The sequence below is a fragment of the Carettochelys insculpta genome, chromosome 30, assembly GCF_033958435.1.
Source record: "Carettochelys insculpta isolate YL-2023 chromosome 30, ASM3395843v1, whole genome shotgun sequence".
Taxonomy (NCBI): domain Eukaryota; kingdom Metazoa; phylum Chordata; order Testudines; family Carettochelyidae; genus Carettochelys; species Carettochelys insculpta.
Genome location: NC_134166.1, coordinates 10,086,711 through 10,107,839, shown reverse-complemented (window position 1 = coordinate 10,107,839; position 21,129 = coordinate 10,086,711). Strand labels below are relative to the sequence as shown.

At 59.4% G+C, this 21,129-nt stretch overlaps 1 long non-coding RNA gene across 2 annotated transcripts in view; it reads left to right on the top strand.

Moving 5' to 3' along the window:
* Positions 1-21,129, top strand: part of LOC142003649 (uncharacterized) — a 22,058-nt gene extending 929 nt beyond the window's left edge. For both annotated transcript variants that reach the window (XR_012642865.1, XR_012642864.1), the window contains exons 2-4: positions 701-782; positions 8,765-8,885; positions 18,903-21,129. This is a non-coding gene — a long non-coding RNA (uncharacterized LOC142003649). The remainder of the gene's footprint in view (positions 1-700; positions 783-8,764; positions 8,886-18,902) is intronic.

The following is a 21,129-nucleotide window of genomic DNA, read 5'->3' as shown; positions in this document are numbered from 1 at the left end:
TTTTTTTTGTTTTTTTTTTTGCAATCCCCTCTTGCCTTGACGCAAGTGGGAGCGAGCGAGTCATTTTGCTTTTTGTTGTTGTTGGGTTGTTTTGTTTGAAAATGAACTGGGGGAGGGGGGTGTGGGGGTGGGAACGGAGGGCTGGCGGCCGGCCCAGCCTGGGAGCTGGCATGCAGCCCGGTTTGCAGAGGCTTTTCTACCACTTGTAGCTTTGTTTCTGGAGCGGTTCCCTTCCTTCGTGAGGGGAGGCTGGGTACTGATGGGTGCCCTGGCCAGGGGAGGCAGCCAGCTGGCTCCAGATGCTGCTGGCTAGGATCCTCTTAGAGACCAATCCAAGGCTGCTGTGCAGGCCCCTGCAGGCCAGCCGCAGAAAATTATGACACTGCAAATACCAATCTACTAACTCAGGAGTTGGTAACCCCCAGCACGGGTGCCAAGAGTGGCATGCAAATCCATTTTCATTGGCATGCGAGGTGGGAGTGAGCCCCACTCCTCCACCCACGTGGAGCGGGGAGCTTGCTCAAAGCCTGTGGGTTAACGCAAGACCAGCTGATGCTACCAGCCACCACCTAAGGGGTAAAGCTCTGCATCTTCATTAATTGGAGAAGCTGTTGTAACTAGGCCTACTAGTGACTTTTTAAAGGGGCTCAGACCATCCGTAGAGGTCAAAAGGTCAAATTTTGGCACTCTGTCTCACCAGGGTTGCTGACCCCGGTCCTTATTGCTGGGTACTCTTCTCTGCCTCCTGCTTCATGCCCCTGTCTCTGGAGTCAGGAGAGCTGGTAAGTGACTCTTACTTTAATCCAGAACCACATGACTCCTGGAGCTGGGGCTTTAAGAAAAACCCCAGCCATTGCCAGAGTGCTTTGGTGGCCTGATTTCCTGTGCTCCACCCACTCCCTTTGATTGCACTTCAGTGGGAGAGCTGAGTTCCCTGTCTGAGCGGGGCCAGTCCCTGTTTCCTGCTGTGTACCAGCCAGCTCGTGGCATGGAGCAACAATTCCTCCCTGACGGTGAAGCAGATGCACCACCCCATCTGGGAGGTGGGAAAACCAAGGCCTGGAGAGGGGCAGTGACCTACACCAGGGCAGAGACTTGCTCAGTGCCAGAGCTTGGCATAGAACCCAGGAGTCCTGGTGCCCAGGCCAGGCCTTCAGCCGAGCTGTGGGGGGCAAGTCAGACGGGCACACAGAGCACAACAGAGCGGTGGCTCTGCTAGAAATGCAGCAAGAGGCCAACAGAGTGTGCTTGGACAGGGCAGACCTAGTGCTGAGGTGGTACCCTGGGTCCCTTTGCCACCTGCTTTCTGCCATCTCCCGTGGGAGACATGCAGGTCTGGAGTCATTTGGGGCAGAGCCTGGCAGGATGGGATGGAGGGAGAACAGGTCCTTGGGGCAGTGAGAACGGGAGGGGGAAGGCTGGGTATACAGCAACAGGTGAGCTCCCTGAGAAAGATGGCAGGGCAGCTTGGATGCTCCCCCCATCCCTCTAGCTTGCCACCCCATACCTGGGGTGCCCCCTGTTCCACCCCCCCAGCCAGTGTGCCCCCTGTTCTGCCCCTAGCTTGTCCCTCCAGACCAGGCATACCCCCTGCTGTGCCCTCCAGCCTGTTCCCGCAAGACCAAGAGTGCCCCCTCTCCATCCCCGGCTGTCCCCCCCCGAGACCAGGGGTGCCCCTTCTCCAGCCTGGCCCAGGTTCTCCAAGCGTGCAGGGGTGTGTGGGGCTCATGCCTGGGAATCCAGTGCCCTGGACTTCCTCCTTCCCAGGGGGCTGCAGTGGGGCCACGCACCCCACAGCCAAAGCCTCGTGGCTCAGAGAGGGGTTGTGCCCTGGGAGCACTGACCCAGGGGAGCCAGGTGAGCTCAGCCCCAGGCAGTACCTACAGCTCCGGGCTGGGGGCAAACCCCCCTGTGACAGAGCAGATTCGGGGTGGCTGGGGCCCCAGCTGCCAGACCTACTAATACAGCCCAGCTTCTACCCACTGGCTTCCCTTCCCTGCCCCCCTCCATCCAATGCACAGGCCCTGCGACTCACTGAGGGGGGGTGGGCTGCTGGCTCCCAGTGGCAAATACAGGCCATCCTGGGAGGAGTCCTGCTTGGCCTTTTGCAGCCTTTTCTTTCTCACCGACCACCCCTCAACTTCTCCCTTTTTCCTCCTGCTTGTCCCTTTCATCTCCCTGCTGCAGCCCCACCACCCAGGGCTTGCTCCTGACTTGCCTCCCCCTCCTTCCCTTCCCCCGGCCTTTCCCGCCCAGTGTGGCGCTCAGCCCAGGCGACGGAAGGCAGAGCTGTCTGCCTCCAGCACCTCCCGGCTGCGTGCCCCACGCCTATACTTCTAGGAAAGGCTGCTCATGTCCTCTTTCATCCTCCAGCCCATGCCTGCCCCTCCCTGTCCTTCGTGGAAGGGGCTGTGCTGTTAGGGGACTGGGGCTTCCGGTGAGTCTGTACTGGGGAAAGGGGAGGGGTTGGTGCAGGGCACTGGCCCTGCTAAGGAAGAGGGTCCATGCAGGGCACTCCCACATGTACCATCCAAAGCCCCCGCCAAACCTCTGGCTGATGCCCCTGTGCCCTGCCCCTCCTGGCAGGCTTGACGTTGCACTTGCCCTGGCTGTAACTACCTATCGAGTGGGAGCATGGCACCGGGGGGTCCCACGGGGGGCTCATGGGGAGAACATCGGGAGGGGGCAAGGGCTGCAGCCCTCCATGGAGGAGCTGGGGCTCTAGTAAGAGTAGATTAATGCAGACACTTGTGGGGTGGGGGCATATGGGGCTGTAAGGGGGGAATAAGGGGGGAGAATAGGGTAACCATCTGCCTCCCACTGTCGGCACCAGTGGTAGCGGGGGGCACCAGTCAGGGGCTCCTCTAAGGGTGAGAAGAAAGAGCCAGCCTGAGCCCCACCTCAACCCCGGGCAAAGGCGAATTCTCTGTGGCCAGCCCCACTCGAAGCACCGAGCGGAGCCTCCCAGCGCAGGGGAACGGGACCAGGCACTGATCGGGGAGATGCTGCCACAGGGGCTCCAAGGCACCCAGCCACGAAGCAGCTTTGGTCCTGGGTCCCTGCTTCCTATGTGGCAGCTTGAAAGCCAGAGGAACAAATGTCCCTTTAACTCACCGCTCTGCTGATGGCTTGGACCCTGCTATCTGCTGCTTTGCTGCTGTGTCTCCCCACTGCTGTAGGGCAGCTGCCCCAGTCACATGGCCACCCCCAGCTCACCCAGTTAGCAGCAACCCAGGCTGGGGAGGGGCTGCCCCATGTCATGCTGTCCTGTCCTGAAGCTCCACCTTAGCAATGGCTAGGGGCACTTCGCTGGGGAACCTCGCTGGCTGTCTGCTCTGCTCCCGCTTCCCTGTCCCCACACAGCAGCCCTGTATCTCGGGAGGCAGAGTACTTCGCAATGGGAGCAGCCCTCCCCAGTGCTTTAGGTGTGGATGTGCCCTGAGACTCGGCCCCTCCAAGGCTCCGGGAAAGTCTGTCTACATTTAAATCTGTTCAGGGCTGCAGTGTGGACGCTACCTACTGGGTAACCCCCCTCTCCCAGAGGCAGCAGCTGGGTTGATGGATGAATTCTTCCATGGACCCTGGCTGTCTGCAAGAAGGCGTGTGGGTCAGTGTAAAAACAAGCCCTGTGGCACCTTATAGACTAGCATATTTTGGAGCATCAGCTTTCATGGGCAAAGACCCACTTGGTCAGATGCATGAGTGGGGTGGGGGTTTCAGAGGAGGATTTAAAGAGGGAGTCTCAGTCGAGGGGAGGGCCAGAGTTGACAAGGTCTATTCAATCTGGGTGGATGTGGCCCATTATCATCAGTCGGTGGGGTTGTGAACATCAAGAGAAGAGAAATCATCAGTTCAGTCGGGGGGGAGCTAGTGAAGGTCTCCCCTGTCATGGCCAGAAAATGTGCCAGCCCCTGCCCAGGTGCACACACAAGAATATGGAGTGTGCAGCAAGGAGCCCAGTGACCCAGCTGCGATGGCGTGTAGCAGGTGGCTCCAAAGCTGAGTCAGGGGCACAGGGAGCCACTTGGGTGTGTTGTCTCTGTACTGGGGTGTGGGTGTGGGTGCGGGGGGCGCTGCATATAGGAATTAGGCAATGTCTGTGGGTAAGTGTTTGTGCGTCTGTATGTGGGGTGTATGTGTGTGCGTGAGGGGTAGGAGCCAAGGAGGGTTGTGTGTGTGTATGTGTGTGCAGAGAAGGGTTTTGTGTGTGTGACAGGAAGGTGACACCCTAGTGGTCCCCTAGGCAGGATCTGGGTCTCCCCTCTGCAACTGGCCACAGGCTGCACCCTGAAATTAAGGGGAGGTTTTATGGCAATAGGTGCCTGGCCTCATTGCAGGGCTGGCAGCAAGGGACTGTGGTGCTGCGGGGTGCCCCCCAAGTGTGTCTGTGTGGCATTTAGCCACCCGCATGGCCCTGTGCCAGCTGAGTTGGGCTCACTGCAGCTCGAGCTAATTGCAGAGTAGCCTTTTGGGCTCGGGCTGGAGCCTGGGCATGGTGATGGTGGCCGGGGTGGGGGAGACCCAAAGATCTGTTCTGCAATTAACCAGCCCAGCAGCCCTAGCCCCATAACCTGGCCAGGGTATCTGACTGCAGGGAAGACGGGCCCTAGAGGCCCAGGCCAGGGCTGCAGCAGGTTCTGCTCCCCACCAGGTTGGCTGAGTGCTGATGGGTTCCGCAGCTGGAGAGGAAGGGCGCTGGCCTGGGGCCAGGCATCACTTCCGCCCTTCCCCACATTGTTGCCTCTTGCTCCATGTAAGGGAGGGCGGGAAAGCGTGACTCAGCCGTGGGAGCGGATGGGCCCTGCACCTGAGTCCTGACCCATGCCTGTGAGTCCAGCCCCCTGGGAGAGGGTCTGGATCAACCCAGGAGCTCTGTTTACTCAGGGGAAAAAGGCCCTGCCCAGCTGTTATGGACTCGCGGGGTCTAGTCTGTGCCCTGGACTTGCAGCAGCTTCCTGGGTGCACCCTGGGTTGCATGGGGGTCGGAGGACGGGGCAGGCTCACTGTCTCTGTAGAGTCAGGCGCCACATGGGGCTGGTTCCTGCCCAGCCTGGCCTCTTGGCTCTCGGTCTGAAGTCCCTGGCCAATGTCCCACGTCCTTCCCCCAGAGGGAGCGGTGCTGAGGAGACGGTCCAGTCATGCCCCAGGTGCACAGAATATCCCAGCCAAGTCCCTCATTCTCCATGCTGCATGACCATGGGCGGGGGGTGTCCCATTCAGTCACCCTCTGAGAAGATCTAGCCCTCAGCCAGTTTTTCACCCATTTCCCAGGGACGAGGTGGATTTCGTGTGGTGTTAATTTTTTGATTATAGTTCACGTGGGACTGAGTCAAGCACCGTGTAGAGCCTGCTGGCTTCCGCCACCACCACTCCCTGTCGAGCCACTTCTTGGCCAAGCAAACAGCGCTCTCCCCTCCATTCCAAGAGGCTGATTTCCCCCAGACCAACCCCATTAGCATCAAAGCAGCTGCTGCCCTCAGGCAGAGAAGGATGGGTCCAGTGAAGTAGCCTGTGAGTTGGGGGAACCAGACCCCCTGTGTCACTTAACTGCTCTGTGCCCCAGTTTCTCACCATCCAGGGGGCTCAGAGCCCTGCCCACAAGGAGAAAGAACTCCCCCCATGGCGCACTTTGAGTGCAACTGAGGACAAGGGTCCTCACAAGATCAGGCTGTTTAGCTGCAGCCTGTGGGTTCACAGCGGCCCTGCCAGTCTCCCACCCTCCTACTGACGTGGGTAAGTGCACTGGGCCCCTTGTGGGGCAGTGCTCACCCAGGGCCTCACTGCCTTCCCTGGAACTAGAACCCAGAATGTTTGGCTCCAAAAGTCCTGCTGTAACCATTGTCCACGCACCTTCCTGAAGCCTAGCTAGAACCCAGGCTGTTCTCCTCCCCTAGCTGCCCAGAGCTGGTCACTGGACACCAGACGTGTGGAATTGTTGCAAGGGAAGTGGATTATTATTTTGCCTTGGCATGCAATGTGCGACCCTCCTGTCTGGAGCTAGCAGTGGGGGCAGGAGCTGCAGGGTGGAACTCGCTCCAGATATGAGAGTGGACCCACAAGCCAGGCAGGGGACCCTGTGCAGTTCAGCTCCTTCCTCAATGGCGACTCGCAGCCCCTCACCCTCCTGGTCCAGATGGGGGCCAGGCAGGGCCCCACCAACACACCTGGGTCCTGACCACAGAAGGGGCCTCTCTGGAGCAGAGCAGCAGTGGGCCCAGGCGGAAGCTGGCACTGGGTCACTGAGTGGCTGTGGGACTATGCAGCTTGAGGTGCAGCTCATTGCACCTGTGAGCCTGCGGGAAAGCCGGTCTGCAGGACACAGCCAGCCCCGGGTTCCTACCCCAGAATGCAGGAGCATGTTCCCATCCCTGCGGCTCCCTTCCCGTCATTTGCAGGCCAATCACGGCCATCTGCATGGCTGTGGGGCATCCTCTCCCAGCCCTGCCCCAGGGCCACAAGGCAATCCCCCTCCCGGCCCCAGCCCTGCCCAGCCAGCCCAGGGACAAGGGAGCAGCAGAGGTCGGAAGCCCCGCATTGAGCTGGAAGCTGAGAGTTTCCTTCTGGTGAGCTGGTTTCCTCTCCTGTAAGGGCCTGAGATGCTTCTGACTCTTGGGAGTCATCTGCAAGGCAGAGCCCACAGACCCTGAGCTTCCCACCCCTCTGCTGCCTCCCAGCCCCCAGCTCTCCTGCCCCACTCCCTTCCTGGCTGCCCCACCCCCTCCACCTCTCACTGCCCCCCCACATTGCCCCAGTGTCGCACCCTTCCTGCTCCTTTGTCCTTTCGTTTCCTCCTCCCCTCCCCTCATTTCCCCGCCTGGTTCAAGCACAGGGCAGGACTGAGGACTCCAGGCCCAGCGCCCCACACCAAGGACAGCCCAGCCTGAGCCCGCTGGCCCAAGGGGCTCCCAGGGCCAGAACCATGCCGGGTGTGGGTCCCGTAGGCTCTCTGGCTGGGGGGCTCAGAGGGCACTGGCTAGGGCACCTCCCTGGGGAACCCCCCTGTTGCTAGGGCTGGGCTGGCCCTGGAGTTGGGTGGGGCCCACAGCCAGGAGGAACAGGGCCGCTGCTGCCCTGGGGCCGGGGGCTCCCAGGCAGTGGCCCCATGCAGCAGGCAGTGTCCGGAGCAGGCGGCTGTGTTGTGTCAGGGGGAGACATCTCTGCACCGGGATTGGGACAGAGAAAACAAACCCGTGTCACAGGCTGGGAACAAAGGAGGGTGACAAGCACCCATAACAAAGGCCCTCAGTGCCCCTGGCACCGCAGGGACACCGAGCTGTTAGCGCCGCCCCCCGGCAGGGTGAGGCGCATGCCAGCCCCACTGCCAGCTGGCTCTGCACAAGGGCGGGTCCCCGGTAAGCCCTGTCCACCACACTGGATGAGTGCAGCGCCCCGTCTCTTGTCCCCCGCTGCCCCCACCAGAGCCCCCCCTGTACCCCCTGCAACGGACCCCACCCCCATAGCCCCCCTGCTGCCCCAGGCCAGACCTAGCAGCCCCCACTGTGTCCAAGCAGCAGGTCTTGCCTGCGCCTGTGCCTTGGGCTCCTCCTCTGCCCATGGCCAGCAGCTCTGTGGCCGTTTGGGCCCCTCCTCATCGGCAGGACTCTCACCCTGGGACCCCGCCCAGCCCCCCACTGCTGACGCTTGGCCCAGGGGGGTTTCTCAGGGGCGTGTCCAAGCCAAAGGCCCTCGTTGGGCTGGTCTCTGGCAGCCACGGCTGGCAGGAGTGGCCAGAGATGCCCGGTGCCGCTGTCTCTTCCCCTCACCGAGTAGCACCCCATCCCATGGACTCCAGGCCTTGTGCCATGCTGTGTCCCACCCCCCCCTGGGACTGGCGTCCGAGGGTTCCTGCTCCCTGTTGTTCCCAGGACCCCGGTGAGCAGGGGCTGCGGGGGGCGCTCGCTGTCACGTAGTGTCCTGTGGCGTGGCTGGCGCAGTGGGCGGGAGGCTGGGTGGTGGCGGGCATCACGTGACGTGTGTGCTCCTGGCATGATGCCCTCCTCTGCCCAGCCTCCCGCCAGCAGCGTGCGTGTACAAATGTCCGCAAAGCGCCCGGCAAAGCACAAGAGCCCCGCCTCGTCCTGGGGGCTCATAGCTGCCCTGCAGGGATCTCTACTCCTCCCCTTTGTTCAGCTTCCCAGGCCCAGCCGCCCCCTCTCAGCCGATCTGCACCAGCTGTGCCACTCCCCGGAAGGCAGCCTTCCCGGGCAGCTGGCCCCCTGCTCCAGTGTGCACAAGGGCAGTGGGTGCTGGAGGCTGGCTGGAGGCTAAGCCTCCCAAACCCGCCCCCTGCTGCAGCCCTGGGGCTGGCCTCAGCAGGGCTCAGACCTCCTCTGGGCAGCCTGGGCCCCAGTTGTCTGGCTGGGGCTTGGGTGCCTCTTGGCTGCTCCAGACTCTGGCCAGCTGGGGTTCAAGTCCACTCCTGGCTGTGGCAGCAGATGGGCTGGTGAGAGCAGAGGGAGAAGGCGCAGAGTGGGGAGGGGCCTTGGGTGTCAGAGATGTGGAGGAGGCCAGCCTGCAAGACATGCTGCCTATGGCTGCCCCCAACAGCAGCTACCGCTTGGTTTGTTCCCTTGTCTGCTCATGAGGCAGCATTAATGCCTTTCTAGCGTCGAGCTCTCCTGGTTCTGTCAGAGAAATCCTTCCATTTGGTTTGGCAGGACCCGTCCCAGACAGACCCAGCCTGTTACGTATCACTTGGGCACCTCCTAGGCATTTGCACTTTGCTTGCTTAATTATTTGCTCTGTGATCTTTCTGGTACCGAAGTTCAGCTGACTGGTCTGTAATTCCCTGGGTTGGCCTTGTTCCCTCTGTCGCTGTGGGCACTACATTTACCCCTCTCCAGAAGATCATCGCTGACGGCTCAGCTGTCTCCTCGGTTGGCCCTGTGAGTATTCTTGGGGGATTTTATTGTCATAAATGGTCCCCTGCTACTGTCTGGAGGGTGGAGGGAGCAACCACATGAGGGCCATTAAAGACGATCACTGATGAGGAACATCACAGCAGAGCAGCAAAAAACTTTTCTTCTTCCAGCAGCCCATGAATGCTCCTCCTCTGTCTGTGGCCCTAGTATTGCCTGGTGCCCTGCTGTGTGCTTGCAGGAGCCTCGCTCAGTACTGGGGGCTGCTGTGGGAGAGGATGGGTTAGGAGCAGCAGCAGGGTCCGGGCAGGAAAGGAAGCCCCAGGGAAATGGGGAGGAGGTGCTGATGGAAGCTGAGCGACCCGGCAGAACAGTGCCAAGCAGCTGTCGGGGGAGGTGATGTACAGCCGTGGCACAGGGAGGGGTGTTGAAGTGACTCCCCAAAACAATGGGCACCCCAGGGCGGTAGGAGGAGGTGAGGGATGGAGGGCTGGACTAGGGGAGCGGAGTGAAGTGAGAAGGGGGATCCCTGGCTGCTTGGGTCAGGCTGAGAGCAGGAGCCTCACCCGCGAGTGCTGACAGTGATTTCTAAGTCAAATGAAGCCTGATTCGTGACCTGTGTTCCCTGTAAGCTGAGCACTTGGGCGGCTGCCCAGCACAGATTCTAATGCCGCCCAGCCGACTAGCAAAGCGCCCGCAGCCGGCAGTGTGTGTTTCTAGCAGTGGTACTTATCTGCACAAGCCTTAGCACATATAACAAAATTTATTCCCCCCGGATGGAAAATTTTAGAGGGAATCCTGCTCATGATCTCTGGCTGGAACTCGGGAATGTCAGGATTTGGGTTTTCAGCTGCGGCTGACACTGGAGAGTTCTCTCGTAAGATCACGAGCCAGGCTTCCTTTGGCTTAGCAATCACCTCTCTTGTGCTCAGCTCCCCAGAGTTCATAGAATCCTAGGATCCGAGGGCTGGAAGAGACCTTGGGAGGTCATCGAGTCCAGCCCCCTGCCCAAAGCAGGACCAGCCCCAACTAAATCATCCCAGCCAGGGCTTTGTCAAACTGGGACTTAAATAAAACCCTCCAGGGATGGAGATTCCACCACCTCTCTAGGCAACGCATTCCAGTGCCTCACCTCCCTCCTGGGGAAATAGTTTTTCCTAATATCCAGCCTACACCTCCCCCTCTCTAACGTCATTCCATTGCTCCTTGTTCCGCCATCCGTCGCCACTGAGAACCGCCTCTCTCCAGCCTCTTCAGAGCCCCTCTTCAGGTGGCTGGAGGCTGGGATGCCTGAGCGAGTGAGCCAGGGCACTGCCAGCCGCTGCTGGCTCCTGCTGTGTTCAGGGAAACAGGACTTTGCGCCTGAGCAGTAGCGGACTCGTCCCACCAGTCTCTCCCCTCCCAAGGGAAGCTGCTCAGCAAGGGCCTGGAGACCGATAACACTTGGCCGAAGGGACAGCGCCCTGTTCTGCTTCTCCCACGCAGCTCCTTGTTCAGTGTGAGCACAAAGGGCCTCTGATTCACTCAGGTGGCCACAGGCCAGCACGCGCTGGGAGCCTGCGGAAAGTCTCCCAAGGCCTGGCGGGGTCAGGTCCTGTGTGCACCAAAGAGCCCTGGCAAAGCCAGCCCCAAAGAGCTGCCTGTATCCATAAGAATTCCCAGCTGATGGCTCCAGCTCCCAGCAACTATCACCAGCCCCTGGTTCCACGATCCTGTCCCCGCCACCTCCACAGCGCAAGAGAGGATGGGACCCAAATGCTTCAGAGCTGCTCTGGGGTAGATGGTCCTCCCAGTGCAATCCCACAATGCACCTGCTTGCTCATCAGGCAGCACTCTAGACAGGCGCTGTCACGCTGCCCCCTGCACAGGGCATCCCAGGCAGCAAGTCTCGTCCTTGCAGACTCTGCTGGAGGTGCCGTGTGTTGCTAGCGACACATTGCTGTATAGCGCCTGGGCTCCCAGGCCCTGCCAAATTCGCCCTCTAGCTTCTGCTTCGGGGATCTGTGCAGGGCACTGCAGGGCTGGTGAGTGGACAGCCCCCCGTGGCACGGTGGTGGGTGCTGCAGGCTGGGTCACGCTGGCTCTTGGAACAGTGCAAGACATGACTCAAGCTGCAGAGGGGCCAAGGTGGCTTTGCCAGCCCCTCCCTGCGCTGTGGCAGCAGCTCTTGGGGTGAAAGCACCTCTTCTGATGGGGCTGTACAGCACCTGCCTAGAGCCCTCGTCAGCCCTCTGGCCTGGCTGCTGTTACCCAGTGGAACGAGCTGCAAATGCCGCTGCTGGCTCCTGCCCAGCTGGAAATAATTCCAGATCTGCAGCTGTAGGGTAGCCAGGGCTCGAAGCCCAGAGAAACGCAGGCGCAGCAGCTCTTTGGCCTGCGGGACCAATGGGAGTCGGTGATCAGAATCCTGGATTCCCCGCCTGGCCCTGCTGACTGACCCGCTGCAGCGCCCGCACGGGTGGCTGTAATGGCAGGATGCACAGCTGCTGCATGCGGGTGGTTGGCACGTGGCATCACGCCCCCCCTCTTTGCAAGTGTCCCTCAGCTGCGGGGGGGCGTCTCTTGTTCTCACCCCAAAGCCCCCTGCGGGTTCCTCCAATCTCCCTTCCCTGCAAATGTCAAACCGGGCAGCCCAGGCCCCAGCGTCGTTTGCTGCAGGGTTCTTAGCTTCCCGCGCTAGCAGTGCTTCTTCCTCCTTCTGCAGGCGGACGCTGTGTCCTGGGCCAGCCAGGATGTGCCTGTGTCCTTGAGTAACAGCTCGTTGCGGGGCACTGCCGCTGCCAGCATCCGCATTGCACAGGCCATTGTGCTGCTGTGCAACCTTGTTGCCCCACCTGCTGATGTCAACATCTCCCAGGGCTGATGTCGTCATCTAACCCAATGCCCGGCATGTGCCATGTGCCCCCTGCAGTGCCTGTTCCACACAGCACCTGCCTGGCACGGTGCTGGAGAAGCGCCTGCTTTGAGCTCTCAGTGCATCTGTTTCAGTCCTTGCTGGGTCTGCCGTGATGTCACTGCAGCACTGAGTGATGGCGTTGTGCTGCAGAGTGATGTCATTACATGGCTCGGTGAGGTCACTGCAGCACTGCCTGCTGTCATTGCAGGGCTAGGTTCTGGATATGCCCTGCTGGTGGGACAAGGTGTGAAGTTGCTGCAGAATGGCCCGTTTTTCTCCAGGAAGTACCTGTGTGAGCTGAGCCAGGTCCCACCCTGCCCTATGGCTGCTGCCCAACAGGGAGCCGCTCTGGCAGGTGTCAGATGGGCCCAGTCACTGTCCTACAGGCTGGTGTCACAGGGTCTGTGGCTTTGGCTCCACTTCTCAGTGTTGTTACAGCAGTGGCAGCTCAACACAGAGCGGCCCCCAGCACAGATCACCAAACTCCCGCCAGGGCTACAGGGCTCTCGGCTCAGGGCTCAGCCCCAACCAGCCCTGCCAGGGGCTTTCAGCTGGGACTGGCTCAGCCGTGCCAGTGTGGGGGGTGTCTCTCTTCTGGGGTGGGCTCAGAGTGGCCCCTACTGGCCTAGCTGGGGGCAGCTCCCGGCCTAGCTGGGCTCAGCTTGTTTTCTTTCCCTCTCTCCAGCTTTGCCCATGGCTCCGTTATGAAGCAGGTGAAACTTTGTTGTGGGGTGAGATGAGCCTGGAGATGGGGGCTGAAGGCGCCTGTTGCTTGGACCACTGCAGCGAGGAGTTAATTCCAACCCCCCCTAAACCACAGGGAGGTTTGGACTGGGTGGGCCAAGAGGCCTTTTGCTGAGGCCTGTTTTGCGGGGGCAGGGGACTGCGGGGAGGTGGGCCATGGCCTCAGCCAGGTGACGAGGCAGAGGTGTGAGGAGGCCGAGCAGTGGCCTGGGAGCAGGGCATTGTGCTGGGAGAAGGGCAGGGGAAGGTGTGGGGGCATGGCCGAGCAAGGCATGAGCTGGGAGCTAAGGCTCTCCCCTGGGCAGGGGTCCGCCTGCGTCCTGGAGGACTTCACACATTCCCTCTGTGCACCACTGAGGCTGCACCACAGCAGAGACCAGACTCTGCCTCCAGTTTCTGCCCTCCGCCGGAGCATCCCCCGCAGGGCCCCGCTCAGGTCTGAAGGGGCCCCAGTAGCCGCCTGGCCTTTGGCCCTCTCTTGCGTGGCTCTGGTGCTGCCTGGCCTGGGACACATCTTCCACGCTGGGACACAGCAAAGGGCCAGCAGCTTTGTGTTTGCAGAGCAGAATCCCACAGGCAGCGAGGCAGGGCCGCGTGACACTGTGCCTCCTGGCAGCGGGGTGCTGGCATCGCATGGGTTGGGGGCCACCGTCCCAGCCGTTGGCAGCATCAGAGCTGGCGGCAGCTCAGTCTTGCCAACCACGATCGTCTTCTCCTTTGCAAAGGGAACTGAGGGAGATGGTGAATCTCCTGCCAGTGGAGGGAACCAGGAAGGGAGAACCCAGCACCGGCACCTTGAGCTCATGGCAGTGCCCAACCACAGTGCCCCAGGCTGAGGGACAGACTCCTGGTGTGGTCTGTGCTGTCGCTCATGGACCAGGGCCACCGGGAGCCACCCAGAGACCTAGCACCAGCAAGGGCCAAGGCACAGGGTCTCCCCACACCTGCCCTCAGCCCTTTCACACAGCATGTCCCAGCCCCGGGTGGAGCCCAGCTGCTGTGCGAATCCAGGTGGTCAGGACAGTGAGCAGACGTGGCTCGGAGCTCCGGCACGAATGAGTCAGCCATGCATGCTGCCGGGAGAGTCCCTTGCGCAGCTGCCGGGAGAATCATCGTGTCATTGCTTAAGGGAAAGAAAAGCCTCCTCTGCACAACTGAACGGCACAAATTCTGATGGACCCAGCAGCTGGGCTCTGCCCTGCAGCTCCTGGCACCCTCACCCACTGAGTCATTGCGGCCCTCTGGGGCTGCTGTGCAAGCGCGAGGAATTGGCACAGGCGTTCCCAGGAGGAAGTGGCCTTTTGCCTCCTCAGCCAGCATCCTCTGGGAAGCTGGGAAGGAGGCTTGGAACAGATGGTCACACATCCGGGCAGGGTGATGGGACGTGCCGGGGCAGGGGGAAAAGCTCCTGCCTGGCATTGGCATGGCCACCCCAGCATGAAAACAGTCACCGAACTGCTGTAGGAAACAGGAGAGCTTAAAAATAATTTGCAACGGTGTCTTTTTGCCTTTGCATGGGTTCCCGGTGCCGGCCTGATCTAACCTGGCTCCCATCCCCCACCAGGGCAGCCAGTTGTGGCCTTTGATTGAAAGGTGACGATCTCCTGTACCTCTCCCTGGCCAGAGCTCAGGGGAAACAGTCAGCACAGCAGGAGCAGCACGACCACCCGGGAGTTGTTGGCAGAGTAATGGTGACAGGCACAGTCATCTCAAGGAGATGCTCACATACCCTCTCACACACACGTGGGTGACAGACGCACCCTCACATGGAAACCCCAGAAGAGCGCCAGACAGGATGGCACCAGAGGGAAAGCCGGGCTAGTCTGTATCCTATCAAAACAAACAAGCAGTCCAGTAGCGCTTTGAAGACTGACAATATCATTTATTAGGTGATGAGCCTCCGTGGGGCAGACCCACTTCTTCAGATCACAGCCAGACCAGCACAGACCCAACACCTAAGGCACAGAGACCCAAAACCAGCAATCAAGGTTGACAAATCAGAAAAATATTATCAAGGTGAGCAAATCAGAGAGCAGAGGGGCAGAAGGGGCGTCAAGGGGGAGGAGGGGAGTCAAGAATTAGATTAAGCCAAGTGTGCAAAAGAGCCCCTATAATGACCTAGAAAATTCACATCCCGGTGCATGACGTGAAGGTTTGCATCTTGCTGAGGAGGAGTTTTAGGCTCATCACCTAGTAATTATTTTGTTAGTCTTTAAAGTGCTATTGGACTGCTTGTTTGTTTTTGTACAGTGTGGCAGTATGGACAAAGACACACACACTCTCCAGCCTTTTGTCCACTCGCAAACTGGAACTAGGGCAGTTGATTGGTTCCTGATTTCTGCTAAATTGAAACTGAAAGCTTTTAATCTGCACCCTAAGAAGCCACACTCAGGCCAGTACGGTGCTATGCCGGGAATGTGGAGGGAGGAACACAGGATGCAGGTGGGAAGAGTTTGGAGGAGACACGAAGAAGTTAATCTGTGTGCAGTTGGCTGGTCTCTGTAAATAGTCCTCTAAACAAAGAGTCGGTTTAGTTTTACAGCCACGCTTATTACCCAGCTGATAGAACAGGCAACGTGGTGGCAGTGGCCAGGCTCGTGAGACATGCAGCAAGGAACAGGCAAACCAAGCAGCATCTGGAACCACAGCAAACCGGCCGCACGGAGGGACTCAGTGCACCTGGAAGGCTGGAGTTTGAGACAAGCCTGGCCCAAGCCTGGAAGTGAGAACTGAGCCTGTGCACAAAGCTCCGGGGGATACAGACAAGAAATTAAGGGGAAAGTTTTGTATTACATTACTGGGGAAAGGAGGAGACGCGAGGGGGACACATGCCAGAAATCTGCCCCAAGCACTAGACCAGCTGCTACACGTGTCTGGTGAGTACACTGGTGCCAAACGCACTGCAGAGTGAGAGACTCCACCGAGCCAAGGCACCGAGCCAGACGCGGCAGAGCGGAGACCTCCGGCCTGCACATGTGGCTGGAGGGAGAAGCGGTTCCCTGATGAGCGACAGGATCGTCTGCAGGACACAGGAGTCCCGCTGAGGGGAGAGATGATCTGATCTAACCCCAGAGAAACACCTCCAAGGAGCAGCGGCGGCTGGGCTGTCCGGGCTGAAGCGGGAGGAACCCAGACAGCAGGAGCAAGGGCTGGGCCGAGGGAACAGACACTCTAGTCCAGCACTTTGGACAGGCAGAGGGACCGTTCTGCAGTGTGACCGTAGCCGATCACAGAATCCTGGGGCTGGAAGGGAGCTCAGGAGGTCACTGAGTCCAGCCCCCTGCCCAAAGCCAGATCAACCCCCACTAAATCATCCCAGGCAGGGCTTTGTCAAGCCGGGACTTAAACACCTCCAGGGATGGAGATTCCACCTCTCTCTAGGTAACACGTCCAAGGCTCTCAGAGCACGTGCGCTGCCCGAGAAGGCTGCCAGCCGCTCAGCAGCCCTGTCTGCACCTGTGCCATGAGATCAACGACCTGCTCAGGCCCAGCTGGGTTGTGGAAGCAGCTGCAGCACAGTCCCAGCTGTGCTATTAGGTGGCAGCAGTGGGACCAGGTGCTGGGGATGCGCTGTCAGGCCGTTCTGAGGCCAGGGCTCAAACGCAGGCTGTTGACAAGAAACCCACCAAAGAGGAGACGCTGCTGCTGCTTGGGGTTGCCAGCGGCTGCCATGCAGGAGAACTGCTCACTGCGAGGCGGCAGGGCAGGGCAAGGCAGCCCTGGGTGTGATGTCAGAAGGTCTCCTGACCTCCTCAGCGCGTGAGACGAGGGAGAACGGGGAGCGTGGGCCCTGCTCAACTTTCGAGGAGACTTGAAGGACCTGCTGCCAGGAGACGGGTTAGCAGGAGGTGGGTGAGCAGTGCAGACCGGACCAGGCCTGTCTGCAGGAATTTCTGGGAGGGGCGTGTGTGTTTCTTTTGTAAATGTGGACCACCTCCCCCCGTAGCAGGCCCTGTCCTTCTCCCTCCGCCTGTGGCTCTCCCTCCAGCCAGCCTGGCCCTGCCCGTCTCTCTCAGCATCCCCACTGCTGGAGTCCACACCCGTGCACCCAGGGCTCTCCTAGCTGCCCACAGCCCCACACATGCACTGGGACTCTCCTGGCGACGTGCAGGGCAGGGGACCAGTGTTCCCTGTAAGAGCTTCCATCTCTGTCCTTGGGTGGGTTGAATTTTCTTTTTTGGGCGAGTTAAAATTTCTTCCGTGCAACACCAGTAGTGAGCTCCTGAGTGTGTGGACATTCACCAGCAGTACGAACAAAAAGCCTAGATCTAAATAGATGTCGGAAACACTCCATAAGTGTGGAAGAAAATATATTCAAATAAGGGCTAATTAAGAAGGAACGATGCTCTCGATGATTATTTCATTTGAAATCAAATCAAAAGAAAGAATGCTGCTCTTGGAGCACCTGGATGATCTTTTCTAACAGCTCTCGCTAGTGATCACACTAAAATGCATATTATCCCCCCACAGCAAAGCTGTAAAATACTAAACAAATCTCCGAGACAGTTAGAAATACACCAGAAATTGTGGGCTGGAGTGTGGGAGGCTCAGGGCAGGGGACTGGAGACGTGGGGGTGCAGGAGTCAGGGCTGGGGTATATGAGGTGCGTAGGGTATTGGATTGGAGTATGTAGGGGTACAGAAGTTAGGGCAGGGTGCTGAGGATGTCGGGGGTTCAGGAATCAGGGTTGGGGCGGGAGAAGGGCCCATGGCAAAGTATCAGAGGTCATGATGGGCTCAGGGCCGGGTGTTGGGCTGAAGGGGTGCAGGGGGCTGGGAGTGGGGATTAAGGTACAGTATATGGTGTGGGGGGGTGGTTTTTTGAAGGATTTATTTAAAAAGAAAAACTGTCTGAAGATCCAAGCACTCGAAGCTAAAGCTGAATTCTCAGACTGCTCCTAAAGATCTCTGAAGGGATTTTTTTAGTGATGTGATTTTAGGAACTTCAGCCACAAACTAATAAAATATTTAAACACATGTTAAAGTCAGGGCCTGTGGCCATAAGACACAGCTGTTTATGTCAGTCAAGTCACGGTTGGCCCATGCCTGGTCGAGGCTTTAAATTACCACTTAATGGCTCTTTCACAGGTTCTGTGTCATCCCAATTCGTCTGATGCGCTGGAAGGATTTTCACTTTTCAGAGCCATGGTCGGGGAAGAGCCATGAGTCTGCAAGCTGCTGTTGTGTGGAATAAGGACAGGAAGAGGGGAGGTTGACCGCTAAGACCCAAGGGAGGCATCACCTGTTATACGTGCCACCTGTGCTGGGGGGCGGGGAGTGGTGGCACCCTCTGCCCCCCCTCCCACTACCGTGTACGGGTCTGCTGACACAAGCTGGGAGTCGGAGCCCCACGGGCTGCAACAGGGCAACAGAAGAAAGACCCGGCCAGCCTGTGAAGAGGAGGCCTTGCACCTGTTGAAATCAGTGCCCGGGGCACGTTACTGCCGGAGCCAATGGGGCCTATGCTCTGGGGTCCCAGCCTATTGGTGGCCCCCAGAAAAGTCCCCCCCTGCTCCCCCCACTGGGGGCCTGAGGCTGGAGGAGCACTCGCTCCCTGCTGCAGCCCTGGGGCACAGAGTGTCTTGGGTCTCTGGGCTACCGGGGTGGAAAGCAGCAAGCAGGGGCGGGTCATGGAGCGAACGTGGTGGCACCTGCGGGGAGGGCAGGGCAGGGCAGGGCAGGACTGAGAGTGGTATGGGAGGAGAGCCGTAGGGGGAAAGGGCAGAACAAGGTAGGGCCATGGGCAGGGCTGAGGGGGAAGGAGCAGGGCAGGGCCACAGTTCTGGCACTGGGACCCTCCTCCCTTGCTGTGGCCCAGGAGAACTTCATCCGCTCAGCTAGTGCCCGGGGGGCATCAGCCACCCGGGAGCAGTGACAGAACCAGCAGGTCAAGGGTAGGGCTGCGTGGAGCCCAACCCCAGGAGCTGGCTGGACAGATGTGAGTCCCCTGGCCCTTCTGCTGAGTCTGCTCAGGGATGGGTCCCAGCACATGGCGTGAGACCAGCCAGGTGGCCACTGAGTGCCAGTGAGGGAGCTCTGCCTGGGTCATGGACCCAACTGCATCCCTGAGGCTGGCTGAGCTGGGGGCTGTGTGGAATTTTGGTGTGTGCGGGTTAGAGTCCGGGTCTGTTTCCACCCGGTGTGGTGTGTCCCTCTGCCCCACACTGACCCAAGCCATAGCCTGCAAGGAGCCCCTGCCCTGAGGGGTCCCTTCCCCCAGCTCACCCACACAAACGCTGGCTTTGGAAATGCACCGCCTGTTTGCGGCTTCGGGCCTGGCTTGCAGGACACAGGCTGGGGGGTGACTCCTGGGCTCCCACCTTTTGCTGCCCTACCTGGGCCAGGCTGCTCCCTTGCTGCCCACCCCCAACCCCATCTTCTCTGTGGCTTGTTTGTGTCCTGCAGACTGGTGACACTGTGCCATGCCAGCAGGCAGCCGGGCTGCCCAGGGCTGGTGCTGAGCTGCCCCCTCTGACGCGCTCGGGGCCTTGCTGACTGCACAGAGGCGTTCCGTCCCGTGGCAGCGCGGTCCCCAGAAGGGCGTGCTGAATGCTGGCCGTGGAGCACTACGCACAGCGCGAGCGTCAGTCCGGCTCCGACGTGGCTGTCGTCCAGAACCGGCATGTCGGGAACATGGAACGAAGTCAAGAGGCTCAGCTGCAAGTTGTCCCGGCTGAGCCCCTCCAGCTGGGGAGGGACTGTCGTCCCCTGGGCCGCTGCAGGCCAGCGGCTTCCTCTGCGCCAGGCGAGGTGGCAGACAGGGCTCCTGCTTGGGTGTAAGATGGCCGCTTCCAGTGGCGCGTGAGCTGCCCCTCGCAGCTGCACAGGGTCGGACACAGGCGCTGTCCCGGGGCCCAGGGTGGTGCTGTCCCGGCTGAAGCAGGAGGCGCCCTGGGGTGCCCTCGCTGAGGTGCACTCATTGGCTCTGAGACCGTGGCGTGGCCCTAGCCATGTGTTAGACCAGCGTGAGCTCTGCCCAGCCCTGCGGCATGGCCGGCCTTCTCCTTTCACCGGGATGCCTCAGGCTGAGCCCCAGCAACAGAGGATGATGGCACATCGGGCCAGACGGCCGGGGGCTGGTCTCTCCTCTACCTCCCCTGGTGTAAATCAGGCGTGACTCCATTGTCTGAGTGGGGCTGGTTCCCTGGCACATCGTTTTACACTGGTGCAGCACCAGAAGTGGGCCAGCTTCTTGCCCCATGTCAACCGGCACTGCTCCTTTGGGACCCGCGCCCCTTGACACCAGCTGAGAAGCTGGCTCATTGGCGTTACTCTAGATTCCCTCGGGTTCCAGGTCCGACTCAGGCCCAGCAGCGTCCGTGGGACCAACCCTGGTGGGAACGAGAGGAGTCCATGGCCCGGCGGTCTCGGTGCGATTGCACATGTTTGCACTTAGCTGCTGTTCCGGGTTTGGAGACGCAGTTCCCAGCTTGGCTGGTGCCTGGCCTTTGGCATGGAATGTCAGCTCTGCTTGGCTGGAGGCATGGGACTCTTTCCCTGTTGGCTTGCCAGCTGCTTCCTGAGCTGCTGACTTGTGCAATAGCAAATGGAAGTCCTGGCCTTCTGTGCCCAGGCTGGTGCAGAGCCAGGCCGGATCACTCAGCCAGCAGAAACGTTTTCAGTCCCGGAGTGCGGCCCCTGGCAGAGCCGGGGCAAAGTTTGGGCTTAATTTGAAAATGCCCATCTGGGGTTGGTTTAGGCAGAATTCCTGCCAAGGCTCCGCCATGGTTTTTGTGCAGGAAACAGCTGCTCTGAAGGGGACTGGGCTGACGAGGAGCAGCGGTGCTGGTTAGGATTGTCGGCTCCCATGATTGCCAAGGCCACCGACAACAGAATTGACTCAGTCTCTGCTTGGACTCAATCCCAAGTACCCAGGGAGCTTTGAACCAGGGTGGCTCTCTTGTTGGAAATGATGCTCTCAGAGGACCCTTTGATGCAGGCTCAATCCAGTGGCTGTCTTTCTATGGGAACAATCCAACCGCATGCTGGGGGCAGTTCAGAGGTTAAGCTGGGTCCGAACTCCCTGCGTTTCGGAGACCTGTGATTCATCAGTTTGCCCCCTTCTGGAGCTCAGGTTCTGAGCTGGGCTTGGATCGGGGGACATTACAGAACGGAGGGGCACCGGCCATGATTGTCGCAGTGGCACGGAGAGATTTCTCAGCCCAGTTTTGCAAAGGCTAGTTGTGGTGGGGGCTGTCTGATGCTGGCCCAAAGCAAGCCTTGGCCCGCTACTCACCAAGAAGTGTGACAACAAGGACTGGAAGGAGGGGGATGGAATAGCTTTTTCCTGTGGAAGGATTAAAAAGACTAGGACTGGCTGTTGAGCTTGGAAAAGAAGTGACTGCAGTGAGACATGACAGAGGTCTGTAAGATTTAGATCAGTCTTTCCTGATTTTTTTTTTTTTTTTTACAAAGTACCCCTTTTTCCCAAAAAATTATAGTACCCCCAGTGCCTGCAATTTTCAGACACACAATTTTTTTTCTATCCTTGCAACACATTTGTTTAAACAATTTAATCGTAACTGGTGGGTTGGAAGAAATGGCCTCTGGGGAGAAACTTGCCATTGTGCTTATGTTTGTGCAAAAAGGATAAATAAACAAAATTAGATGAACGTAAAATAAGTCCAATTTT